This window comes from Chrysemys picta, chromosome 10 (assembly GCF_011386835.1).
Source record: "Chrysemys picta bellii isolate R12L10 chromosome 10, ASM1138683v2, whole genome shotgun sequence".
NCBI lineage: Eukaryota > Metazoa > Chordata > Testudines > Emydidae > Chrysemys > Chrysemys picta.
This window is the reverse complement of record NC_088800.1, coordinates 85,490,855-85,503,533: the sequence shown is the minus strand read 5'-3', so window position 1 is coordinate 85,503,533 and position 12,679 is coordinate 85,490,855. Positions and strand designations below refer to the sequence as shown.

The 12,679-nt window shown below is 49.1% G+C and overlaps 1 protein-coding gene across 3 annotated transcripts in view; it reads left to right on the top strand.

The window, feature by feature from the left end:
* The first annotated feature begins 2,462 nt into the window (after positions 1-2,462).
* The window catches only part of LOC101932119 (hexosaminidase D-like), a 34,404-nt gene continuing 24,187 nt past the window's right edge, over positions 2,463-12,679 (top strand). The window contains exon 1 of one of the 3 annotated variants that reach the window (XM_008164788.4): positions 2,463-2,599. The gene's annotated coding sequence lies outside the window, so the exon portion shown is untranslated. Of the gene's footprint in view, positions 2,600-4,514; positions 4,636-12,679 lie in introns of those variants that run through there. The other 2 variants (XM_065560282.1, XM_024102340.3) reach the window with 2 other exon arrangements.

Sequence of the window (12,679 nt, the reverse complement as noted above, 5' to 3'; positions counted from 1 at the left end):
ATGAGATGGTGCATAATTTATAGGAAGACTTGACCTTTCCCCTGCTGGTTCCATTTCCTTTTTGTAGACGCAGAATATTTCCCCTTCACTGCAGCTGTTAAAATAAAAGCCCCTGTTTAACTCTCTCTTAAACACTCGCACCCTGGTATAATGCTTTACACCTGCTCTGATCAAAGCCCCTACTTTACCTTGATGGTTTGAATCCAGACTAGTAAATATATTAACCCTGACTGAAACCACAGAGGGCAGGCTCCCCCGGCAGATGCTGACTGCACTGACGTGCTTTTAATAGTCTCCAAAAAGAAGCCAGTAAAGAGAGGGTTGTGGGAGAGCTTTCAATCTCTGCATGTACTGTCATTCATCCAGCAGGGTGGGAGTTTCCCACAAACCTTGTATTGCTCCAGTTCTTTATTTTCCATTGGCACATATATACTGCTGAAATTTAGAGCACGCTTTAAATGGGAGCAAAGAATGATAGCGCAGGCAGTGTTATGATTAACAGCTCTTTTCTTTTAAATCAGAGACGCGATATTACAACTTGGGCAACGCCCAAGGGAAACATTAATTTATCTCGAGGGTGACTTTACTCTACTGAGGGTTTCTTGTTGACTTTCGTGTTTAAAGCATCTATACAAAACCACAATGATACAGGCAGTACAGCATTAACCGAAAATTAAAACTATATTTGGATAAAATACATTTAGTTAATAACACAAAGGTCAAAGAGGGTTTATGAGAGGTTGGCTAATAATACTGCCAACACATGTCCACTTTAATATTTTTAATGATTTCATTCTGGCCAGGCTCACGCCCTTTGGGATTTGCTTTCTGCAGATACTCACGTGGTTGCGTTTTACTAGCACAAATGTGTGTGGAAAGCACATTTCAAAATCATTTGTGCAAAGATTGGTAGAAATTACATTTTACATTCACACACACAAGTATTTGTGCTAGAACAGAGGGAGGATGGTTCAGTGGTTAGGGCATGCTGCTAGCCTTGGACTCAGGAAACCTCAGTTCAATTTCCTTTGCTGCCACAGATGTCCTGTGTGACCTTGGACAAGTCACTTAGCTTTCACGTTTATTTCAATGGGCGTTATACTGAAATCACAGAATGCTCATAAAAGGGAGAGTTAAATAATACCAACTAGGGAGAGAGTTCATGTGGCAATTGTTATGCAAACTTTCCTTACACCGCTCTGCTGGTACACTTCAGTCCTGCCCCGCTCACCCCCTGCTCTCCTGAGAAGAGATCTGTTGATCAATTCATGGTGAGTGGTTTTGTGATGTGTAGGAACTAGGACTGGACTCAGCTAATGCATTTTCACCTGTAGGGTAGACTAAAACTGGAACTTATGTCTCCAGGTGGAAAATGCTTGTGCCCCATCCTGCTGGCCAGACCCAATTTAACCATCCATTTTCCATGTCAGGAACTTTATTTTCATGGGAAAGCAACAGGTGCTGTCAGCACTAATCCACCAGGTCTGGGTGCCCATAGCAGGGCTATGCTGTCTCTCTTGTATGACCCATGGGTGACTCGGGCTACTGACTGCTAGGACACTCTGTATCTTCTGCCGAAGTATGTGCACTTTCTCTCCCTCAGCTCTCCTGGCTCCTCATGCACCCTGATGTGCCTACCCTCCCTCTCTTGTATTTCTTTGCACAGGGGTGACTTTAGAGTTCTGCAGTCCCCTCACAAATACTCACACCCAGCCACCCCTAATTCCTTGTCCGCCTCCCTCTCTCCGGCCATTGGGGTGGGGCAGGGACTGAGCTCCCTATCTGCCCTTCTCTGCCCTTGCTTGAAAAGTGGCATGTCAGCTTCACCTCCTCTAGCTTCCCACACCAGAGCCTCTCGTGCTTCACAAACTGGTGGTGGATGAGGGGTGCCAAAGGGGGTCTCAGGCAGGGAGAAGGCAGATTGGGGCGGGGAGAAGGTGGTCCTGGGGAGGGAGATGGCTGGGTCCTTCCTCATGTCAGGTTGCCCAAAGTCCTGCAATGCCAGCTCCAGCCCTGCCTTTGCCAATCAGATGGTATATGAGCACATGGGGGTATAAATCAGGGGACGGGGAGGCTAGTGATGGGCTGCGCATGGCTGCCCCCCCCCCCGCGCCCCAGATCTGCACCAGCAATGCTAGCAAAGGGAACTCAGCGCAGGGCATGTTAACCAGAGCCCTGCAGCGCCCCACCTGCACCAGTGCACCGCAGTGCCCCAAAGCCCCCTGCATGCACCCCCCTGCGTGCACCCTGATACTCCCAAATACCGACCCTCCTGGATACCCCATGGAACCCACCGCTCCGCATTCACCTGATCCCCCCAGGCCCATCTATTGCCAGTGCCCTGCAGGCACCCGGGTGCCCCCTGCATGCACCCCGATACCCCCATGGGCGCCGCCCCGGGCCGAGCCGCGGCGGGGTCCGTGTCCCTTTAAGAGCGGGGCTGGGCTGAGCCGAGCCGGCGGGGGGTGGTTTCGCTCTCCGCTGCAGGCTGATGCCGGAGCCTGGGCTGAGAGCCCCGCTCGTCTCCTGCACCAGCTCCGGGCGGGGCTTTGCTGCGGCTCCCCCCGGGCCGGGCCGGGCCGACCGCTGCACCTGCACGGTAGGGGCGGGTTGCATGAGGGCAGGACCCAGCGCCGTCCGCCTGGCGGGTACTGGGGGGCACCAGGCAGGGGGGTCAAGGGCCCAGGGGGGGCACCGGGGGAGATGGGGAATTGCGGGGGGTACCGGGCGGGGAGACACTGGGGAGATGGGGCACCGGGCGGGGAGATGGGGCATTGGGGGCACCGGGCAGGGGGTACTGGCAGAGATGGGGAAATGGGGGGGGCACTGGCAGAGATGGGCACTGGGCAGAGAGATGGGGCACTGGGGGTATCGGGCAGTGGGGCACTGGGTATTGGGCAGTGGGGCACTGGGTATCGGGCAGTGGGACACTGGGCAGGGGGATGGGGCACTGAGAGGGTACCTGGCAGGGGGGTTCTGCGGGAAAGAGATGGGACACTGAGTACTGGGCAGGGGGACACTGGGGGGATGGGGCCCTGGGGGATGGGAGATGGGACATTGAGTACCAGGCAGCGGGGCACTGGGCAGAGGGATGGGGTACTGGGGGTACCTGGCAGGGGGCACTGGGCAGAGGGATGGAATACTGGGGGTACCTGGCAGGGGGCACTGGGCAGAGGGATGGGGTACTGGGAGGGGAGTTCTGGGGGAAAGAGATGGGACACTGAGTACTGGGCAGCGGGGCACTGGGCAGGGGGATGGGGCACTGAGGGGGGGCCTGGGAGGGGGTCTCTGGGGCAAAGAGATGGGGCACTGAATACTGGGCAGCAGAGCAGTGGGGCATGGAGGTACCAGGCAGGTGACACTGTGGGAAGTAGCGGAGGAGGTCTTGGGGGTTGAGGAGGTGCCAGGCAGGGGCACTGACATAATTTGGGAGTGTTGGGGCTGGTAAGAAGGAGCATGGGCGTCAGTTGGGGAAGGGGTTGCTAGGAGGTCTGTACAAGTCTCCAGAAAGTGCCCTGGCCCCAGGGGCGGGAAGAGCTGCAAGACACTGCTGCTGGTTCCAGAGAGATCAGAACATGAGACAACTGTGCCTAGACACCTCTGATCTCTTCCCCTTGCCCCTGTCAGAGCAGTAGGTTTCTCTGCTCTGGCAGGCGTTGTTCCCTAGGGCGCTGTCCTGCTCTGGCAGGGAATGGGCCAGGTTTAGGGCCTTCTGCCTCAGCCTTGGGGGACTGGGTGTTCCAGGGAGTCAGATCGGTCAATGTGCACCTTGGACCCTGCAGAGGCCAGGGGATGGTGGCGGTGGCTTATTGAATGTTACAAGGGTATTTTATTTGTCTGGCTTTCACCATCCTGTTAACCAGGCACTGTTAAAATCAGCACCTCAGACAGAGGCTGATAATGATCTGTCTGTATCTTCATCCTGCCGCCACGCCATGGCATCTGAGTATATTCTATAACTGATCAAACCCGGGCACCCAGCATCCCCCCCAGGCCTGATCTCCAGCCAGGGCTGGGCTGCTGGTGTGTGCCTCTGCTGAAGGAGGGTTCGTCCCCATTGCCACGTTACGGAGGTGCAAGCCGGTAGGAAGGAGCTCTGTCGGGTCTTTTAATTATTCAATTCAATTCTGGTGCCAGTGTACCCTGACCTTGTGAGGCTGCTTCCAGCTGAGTGCAAAACCACTTTGGCTAGATTGCAATTCACTGCAGGGATGGGGCCCCGCTGGGCCTGTACTGTCTGCCTCTGCTAAGGTGACATTTATTAGACTCTGTGTGCGGGGGAGGGAGGTTCACATACTCTCACTCTCACGCGTGGGGGAGAAGAATTGTACATGCCAATAACAGTTGAAGAATGATTTAAAATGAAGCTGCGGACGGACCTCTCAAATGGTTGTGCTGTTGTATGAGCCAGCAGAATTCACAAGAATAAAATTGTCGTTCTCGGAGTTCAGAGTGCGCTCTGGAGATGCTGCATTTTCAAATCCGTCTGTCTCCTGCTGCTTTTCTTCTGTGCAGTGCCCCCTCCTCTGGCTCCGCCGAATCCTGGGAGGCAGGGCCAGAACACCGATGATCCAGCCAGCCCTTGGCCCACTCCACTGTGTTTTTCAGGGTTCCTCTCTCATCTGAGCTAGAAAGGTCGGTAGTTGTATGTAAATCCCAGCCCCCTCAAAAGGAAATTCTAAAACAAACTCTTCTGTTTGCAGCAGCTGGGGGAGGGGTGAATTGGGGAAGGAGGGAGGGGTTAATGCATCATTTACTGCCATCTCCAACAGTTCCCCCAGGCTGGATAGCAAGCCATGTATCTAGCTCTGTGTAAAGCCATGGTCTCTAGGCATAGCGAGCTGTGCTCTGGACAGACACTGGTACCAAAACAAAATTAGAAGCTCAGTTTATTATTTTGTACATTTAAACCTCTCGCCTTCTCCTCTGTCCTGCAGCTTTGTTGTATTGTTTCCAAAGAACATTTAAACTAATGTGTAACTCTGGAGTGGCTGAAGTGCTGTGTACTTTCTAGGCTGTTTTAGAATTTAGCTCTCAAATTTGAGGAGGGGGCCTGAAAGCTAGTCTGACCTTCTATCTTCAGCGGCTCTGGGCTTGCTCTTGAACTCCGAGGATTTGGCCTCAATACTATGCCAGTACCCTCCTAAAAGTACTTCTGTCAGCAGACAATGCCTGTTAATAAACATAACACATCCATAGGGTTCTCATGCCTAGTGAAAGAGATGAGGACAACTGAAAAATAAAAACATTGATTTGTTGCTGTTTAAACTCATTGTTTCTTTGTGTGTCTCTGCGAGGACAATACAACCCAGTTTCCCTTCTGCTGAGCAGGTTCAGTTGCATGTGGCCAAGTGGTTGTAAATAGCAGTTTTCCATGGAATATTTTAAAATTGTGGAAATGTTTCTATTGGACGGCGAAGGCTATTCTTCCAAAATTGAAATGCTGGGCCACATTTAAGTTGCCAGTGCCCTTTTAATGTATATAAAGCACAGTCACATTTGGAAGGTGCTAGAGATGGGTGCAGTGTTTCTCTCGCTTGTCTTTTTAATTCAAGTTAAGCATCCAGACCAGGTACTTGGGGGCTTAAAGGTCTGATTCTCCGTCCTTGTCTTGGTGCGGAAACTGGGGTGCAGTCGTAAAGATGCGTGTTACCATTTAAGCTCCCTGTTCAAACTGATTGAAAAGCAAAATGAAAACTGACAAGATGATCTGTTTTGAGAGTCTCCATTGCTTGCGTTAACTTAGGTACCTATATGGCCCCATTACCCTACTGTCTATCTACCATAGCATGGCTGCGGATGGAGATGAAAGTTCAAATCCAAGCAAATTATTTTTTCAGTGAAATAAAAAACAAAATTTAAAAACAAACAAAAAGCCAAATAAAGTGAAAGGCAAATCTCAATGATCTGACAGCACCTGTCTAAATATTTATAGCTGTTCTAGTGAGGCATGGTGTTCCCATGACGGCGTGACTAGCATGGTGCATATTTATGGACTTTCTGAAGTCGGGTGGAGTCTGTTTCTCAGTGCTTCAGAATGCTCCACACCCTATCTGTGTTAGTTCATTTCCATTTTAGTTTTTCGGGTGTTTCTTTTATTTTCACTTGAGTCAAAGGTGTGTTCCATGTGGTACAAATCTGTTTGTGGTCTGAGCGTGAATTACCACCGTGAGAGCACATTCTCCACACAGCACAAGAATCCTTCCTGGTAGTAGGCTTGACTGTGGAGAAAAACAAAGAGGCTTGAGGGGCAGCGTGGTCTAGGGGATGGGCACTGGTTCTGAGCTTCGCGGCACGGCACGTACTAGTCCCTACTCTGCCACTCACCTGCTGTGTCCCCTGAGTAAATCACTTCCTCTGTCTCTGCTTCTTTCCCCTCCCACCCTTGTCTTGTCTCCACCTAAGCTGTCTGGGGAAGGGACTCTCGCTATGTGTCTGTGCAATGCCTAGCACAGCATAGACCCAATCTCGGTTGGGACTCTTGGCGCTACCATAAGATTCACATTAAATAAGAGCAGTGGGTGCATGGATATGAGAGGAATTAACTTAACTTTGTGTTTGCTTCTTTTGTTTTGTTTTTTAATTATAACTGACCTGGCTTCTCACAAGGGAGTTTGTGTAGCTTGCAGAAAAACATTGTGACCAGAGATCCCTGGAGAAATCCCTAATTTCTGGATGATGACTTGATCAGATGAAAAAAGAAGAACAGGAGTACTTGTGGCACCTTAGAGACTAACAAATTTATTAGAGCATAAGCTTTCGTGGACTACAGCCCACTTCTTCGGATGCATATAGACTGGAACATATATTGAGGAGATATATATACACACATACAGAGAGCATAAACAGGTGGGAGTTGTCTTACCAACTCTGAGAGGCCAATTAATTAAGAGAGGAAAAAAAAAACTTTTGAAGTGATAATCAAGATAGCCCAGTACAGACAGTTTGATAAGAAGTGTGAGCATACTTACAAGGGGAGATAGAATCAATGTTTGTAATGGCTCAGCCATTGATCAGATGAAGAGCTTTGATGTCCTGTGGTCCATCGCTTCTCGGCTCTCTGAGCTGTGGCGCAAACGTAGTATCTGTTTGGATCAGGGCCCTAGACTTCCTGCTAACATACAAGATGGGTGAGATAATATCTTTCCCTGGGCCAGCTTCTATTGGTGAGAGTCTGAGAGACAAGACTTTGAGATTACACAGAGCTCTTCTTCCGATCTGACTGGAGGGATGTTAATGGGCCACTTCATCTTGAATGATCCCTTGAACTATGTGTTAACTACTTATGCTTAAAGCTACCTTTCAGTCACCAGTATTCTTAGTAAAAGTCATGGACCGGTCACATACCCCGACTAAATGGGGGGGGGGGGGAGGAGGGAGCGGGTGCTCGGGGAAGTGGGGTCAGCGGCTCGGGATCCCCGCTGGTGCTGGGGGGCTGAGACCGACCCAGCAGTGGCCGGTGCAGCTGGCCCAGGGGCTGCCCGAGCTGCTCAGGTGGCCCCTGGTCCAGCCTCACCGACCGCTGCAGAAGTCACGGAATCCATGACTTCTGCGACCTCCGTGACAGACTCGCAGCCTTAATTATGCTAAATAATCTGTTCCACTTGTATTTAGCTGTGGCGCTCTGTTCCCTAGACCTGTATAGTAATCTCGAAAGCTTGTCTCTCCCCAACAGAAGCTGATCCAATAGAAGATATTGCCTCACCCACCTTGTCTGTTAACAGTGTGGCCAACTCTCATGATTTTGTCAGGAGTCTCATGATAAATAATATTGTTTTCCTTAAAGCTCCAACTCCTGGAGTCAAGTGGAGATGTGATGATTTCGGCCTTCATTCTTAAAGAAAAAGTAAGTTTCTAGCCCTCCTAGCTATGGAGACAGCTTCAAAATGTGATCCCAGTCCACCCTAAAGGCTCAAAATGTGGAAGACAAATAATAAGAACCCCGAGTCTATTATTTTTACACAATCTCAGGACTTTAAAGCTAATCTCATGATTTTTTTGGTGAGCCTGACTCATGATTTTTGAACATTTGGAGTTGGCAATACTGCTAATATCCTGGACCTATAACGCTACAACAACGCTGCAGACATACTTGATATCTATCAGGAAAGTTTCTACTGCTGTTGTCCTACTGGCCTGTGAGACCAAAGGGTTGATTTTCTGAAACTGCCATGAGGTCCCTGCATCAGTTTTCACTTTGTAGCTTGCAAAACTTACTAGCATCCCTCCCTTGTTTAAATATTTTACACTGTTACTGAAAGAGATGCTGTCAACCCGGCATCTTTTAAATAAGTCAGTTAAATGTTCTGGTATCAGAGGGGTAGCCGTGTTAGTTTGGATCTGTAAAAAGCAACAGAGAGTCCCGTGGCACCTTTAAGACTAACAGATGTATGGGCGCATAAGCTTTCGTGGGCGAATACCCACTTCGTCAGATGCACGCATCGAAAACTTATGCTCCCATACATCTGTTAGTCTTAAAGGTGCCACAGGACTCTCTGTTGCTTTTTAAATATTCTGTTTTCTGATCGGGATGCATTTTTATAACATGTACTGGACTTCTATTGTTGTTATTTTTAAATTAAGAGTGAAGGTCTTTCCTGCACCCCCGCTGTCCATATCTTTCCATTCCCCCTCTCCCCCCCCCCCCCCCCCGCCCCTTGCCTTTCAAGAAGATCTCTTGGGCAGACCCGAGAGTAACGTGACCAAAGATAGTGAGGTCCATCCCTCTTCTCAGAGGCTCTGTGCACAAGGCTGTTTTCTGCTTGCTGCCTGTTCACTTTCACATCCAGTGTTCCTGATAAACACTGGCAGGACTTGGAGGGGCGGAGAGCAGAGGGCTGCGTATATGCACAGTGCTGCCTGCTGCACAAAGTAAATGGACAAGAATCGAGAACAATATCGTTTTCTTCACTTTCTTTTGGTGAGTCCTGTTTGGAGGTGCTCGTAATAACCGCAGGTACAGCCAGTAGCTACGAATGGGTAGATGATTTTTTTTTTTAAAGAAGTTTTTGCTTCATTAAGAAATAAAGCAACTGATCTGCACGCTGGCTAGAACTGTCTTCCATGCTGTGAACCTTCAGAATTGCATGTGCTTCCCGTGTGTCTAGGCCAGCGGCTCTCAACTTTTTGTACTGGTGACCCCCTTTCACATAGCAAGCCTCTGAGTGCGACCCCCCCTTATCCATTTAAAAACACGTTTAAAAAAATATTTAACCCCATTATAAATGCTGGAGGCAAAGCAGGTTTTGGGATGGAGGTTGACCGCTCACAACCCCCATGGAATAACCTCACGCCCCCCCTGAGGGGTCCCAGTTTGAGAACCTCTGGTCTAGGCCAAGGCTACTGGCTGGGCACTTTATTGTCATGTGGACACAACAACCGGACAGAGCAAGCTCCTTGGAATAGGAATGGGGACAGACTTCAGCAAAGAAGTCCCTGTTTCTTTTTTAACTTTCCCAGGGTAATATTTTTAACTCAGCCACAACATCTATCCCCAGGGCCTTTGTTCCCACTGCAGGATGTGGACCTAGCAATCCCTATTCCTGTTGCCATTAGCACTGCGCTCGCTTTGATGACTAGCAGAAGCGTTAACACTTAACAAACCTCAGGACCTTTCCAAGGCGCATTCCTCCTCTGGGTGGTTTCCACTGAAATCCTGGTGGGGGCTGTCTGTATCTGCACAGTGTGTGTGAGATCTTTCTGCTGAGAGGTACTAGAGACGGATTAAGCTCTACCCTTGTGCCAGGGAAATTGATCCAGGAAGAATCTCTCTCCTCCTTCCAACCTGCCTCCCCCCATCTCGCTGGAGCTCTCTTGGTTCTGCAGACTGTCGCTATCAGACTAGCTCCTCAAACAGCCAATTAACTCGGTAACTCTCCAGGGGCGCTAGGGACTAGCCATGTCCCCAGCCAGCCAGGCGCTCTACCCTCTTCCCTTTCTCTTAGCTGCTTGTCTCGTTGGTAGTGCTGTGGGAAAGCACGGTATCCCAAAGAGCAGGTGGCTGCATGAGAGGAAAGTAAAAAGAACAGGAGTACTTGTGGCACCTTAGAGACTAACAAATTTATTTCAGCATAAGCTTTCGTGGGCTACAACCCACTTCTTCGGATGCATAGAATGGAACATATATTGAGGAGATATATATACACCTACAGAGAGGTGGGGGTTGTCCTACCAACTCTGAGAGGCCAATTAAGTAAGAGAGAAAAACCTTTGAAGTGATGATCAAGCTAGCCCAGTACAGACAGTTTGATGAGAAGTGTGAGAATACTTACAAGGGGAGATAGATTCAATGTTTGTAATGGCTCAGCCATTCCCAGTCTCTATTCAAGCCTAAGTTGATTGTATGTAGTTTGCATATCAATTCACGTTCAGCAGTTTCTCATTGGAAGTTTGTGTGGAAGGTTGGTTTTTTATGAGAGTATCCAGTTCTGAGAGCTCATTCTTAATCTTTCCCTGTTTGCTGTATAGGATGCTGATCAGGTGGTTTCGCAGTTTCTTTGAGAGTGTGTGACACAGTCTCTCAGCATAGTCTGTGTGATATGTAGATTGTAATGGATTTTTTACCTTTTGGTATGATGTCCATCTGTTTGCATTTGGAAAGGAAGATGAGGTCTGTCTGTATCTGTACGAGTTTTTTCATGAAGTTGATGGATTTCCACTCCATACGGCTAAATGCAGTGCCTTGCATAATGACAGGTTTCAGAGTAGCAGCCGTGTTAGTCTGTATCCGCAAAAAGAACAGGAGTACGTGTGACACCTGAGAGACTAACACATTTATTTGAGCATAAGCTTTCGTGGTACTCATCAGGGTTCATTGGCTTCACTGCCCTTTCCTCCCCCCCCTCCCCCCGAGAGATCAGCTGTTCCAAGAACAACTGGAGAGCAGCGGCCAATAAATCTCTTGTCTCAGGACAGCTTGAGGCTAGTAAACGGGCACGTGTAAAAGCCAAAGTGGTGAGCATGTGTCTAGGAGGGGGTCTGTGCCGTGCCCGGCAGCGTGGGGGTGCTCACGGATCGGGACAGATGGCGTTAGAGGGGTGAATGAGCAGCAGGCTAATCATGTTGTGCTGAGGAACCGCAGCTCCTCTCGCTCAGCACCTCTCAACGTTGGTCTGTGTTTGACCAGACCTGCAGCCCTTCATCCCGCTGATCTGAACGGGAACTTTGCCTGCGTGAGGATGAACATGAGAACGGCCCTACTGGGTCAGACCGAACGGCCTTACTGGGTCAGACCAAAGGTCCATCTAGCCCAGTATCCTGTCTTTCAACAGTGGCCAGTGCCAGGTGCGTCAGAGGGAATGAACAGAACAGGGAATCATCAAGTGATCCATCCCCTGTTGCTCATTCCCAGCTTCTGGCAAACAGAGGCTAGGGACACCATCCCTGTCCATTCTGGCTAATAGCCATTGATGGACCTATCCTCCATGAACTTATCTAGTTCTTTTTTGAACCCTGTTATGGTCTTAGCCTTCACCACATCCTCTGGCAAGGAGTTCCACAAGTTGACTATGCGTTGTGCGAAGAAATACTTCCTTTTATTTGTTTTAAACCTGCTGCCTATTAATTTCATTTGGTGACCCCTAGTTCTTGTGTGTGGAAGCAGAGACATGTGTTATGAGAAAACAACACTTCCTTATCTACTTTCTCTACACGAGTCATGATTTTATAGACCTCTATCATATCTCCCCTTAGTCGTCTCTTTTCCAAGCTGAAAAGTCCCAGTCTTATTAATCTCTCCTCATACGGAAGCCGTTCCATCCCCCTAATCATTTTTGTTGCTCTTTTTTGAACTTTTCCCAATTCCAATTTTTTGAGATGGGGTGACCAAATCTGCACGCAGTATTCAAGATGTGGGTGTATCATGGATTTATATAGAGGCAACATGATATTTTCTGTCCTATTATCTATCCCTTTCTTAATTATTCCCAACCTTCTGTTCGCTTTTTTGACTGCCGCTGCACATTGAGTGGATGTTTTCAGAGAACTATCCACAGTGACTCAAAGATCTCTCTCTTGAGTGGTAACAGCTAATTTAGACCCTATCGTTGTATATGTATAGTTGGGATCATTTTTTCCAGTGTACATTACTTTGCATTTATCAACATTAAATTTCATCTGCCATTTTGTTGCCCAGTCACCCAGTTTTGAGAGACCCTTTTGTAGCTCTTCACAGTCTGCTTGGGACTTAACTATGGTCAGTCATTTTGATGGCAGGATTTGGCCTGATGTACTGAGGAGCATGTGGGTGTGGGTGTGGGTGTGTGGAGGATGAAATCCTTCCCGTGAGATGATAAAACTTGAGCAGAGACTGCAGCGGGGGCCTGTTCCCAGCCCTGTGACGCCTGTGATCCTGCTAAATGTAGGAACTGGCGGACTCTGCAGTTGGAGAAATCGGAGATTTTCCAGCTACCACAACTAGCGGGCAGGCTTGTGTGCAGACCCCCGCGGGAGAAGGCCTTGTTTCCTCGCTCTCCCGTTGGCACCAGTGTGGCAAAAGGGAGACGTTCTAGTGATACAGCATTTGTACTTTCTACAGCTCCTCTGCCTGGCCTTCCAGAGTGTTGGGGGAACTAGGATCTGTCAACTACCAGTGTTAACAACCCTGGCGCACTCGTGTAAACGGAACACAGGAGTTCAACCACTGGCTTATCTTGTCCTGCATAAGAGGCAGCAAGGTCCA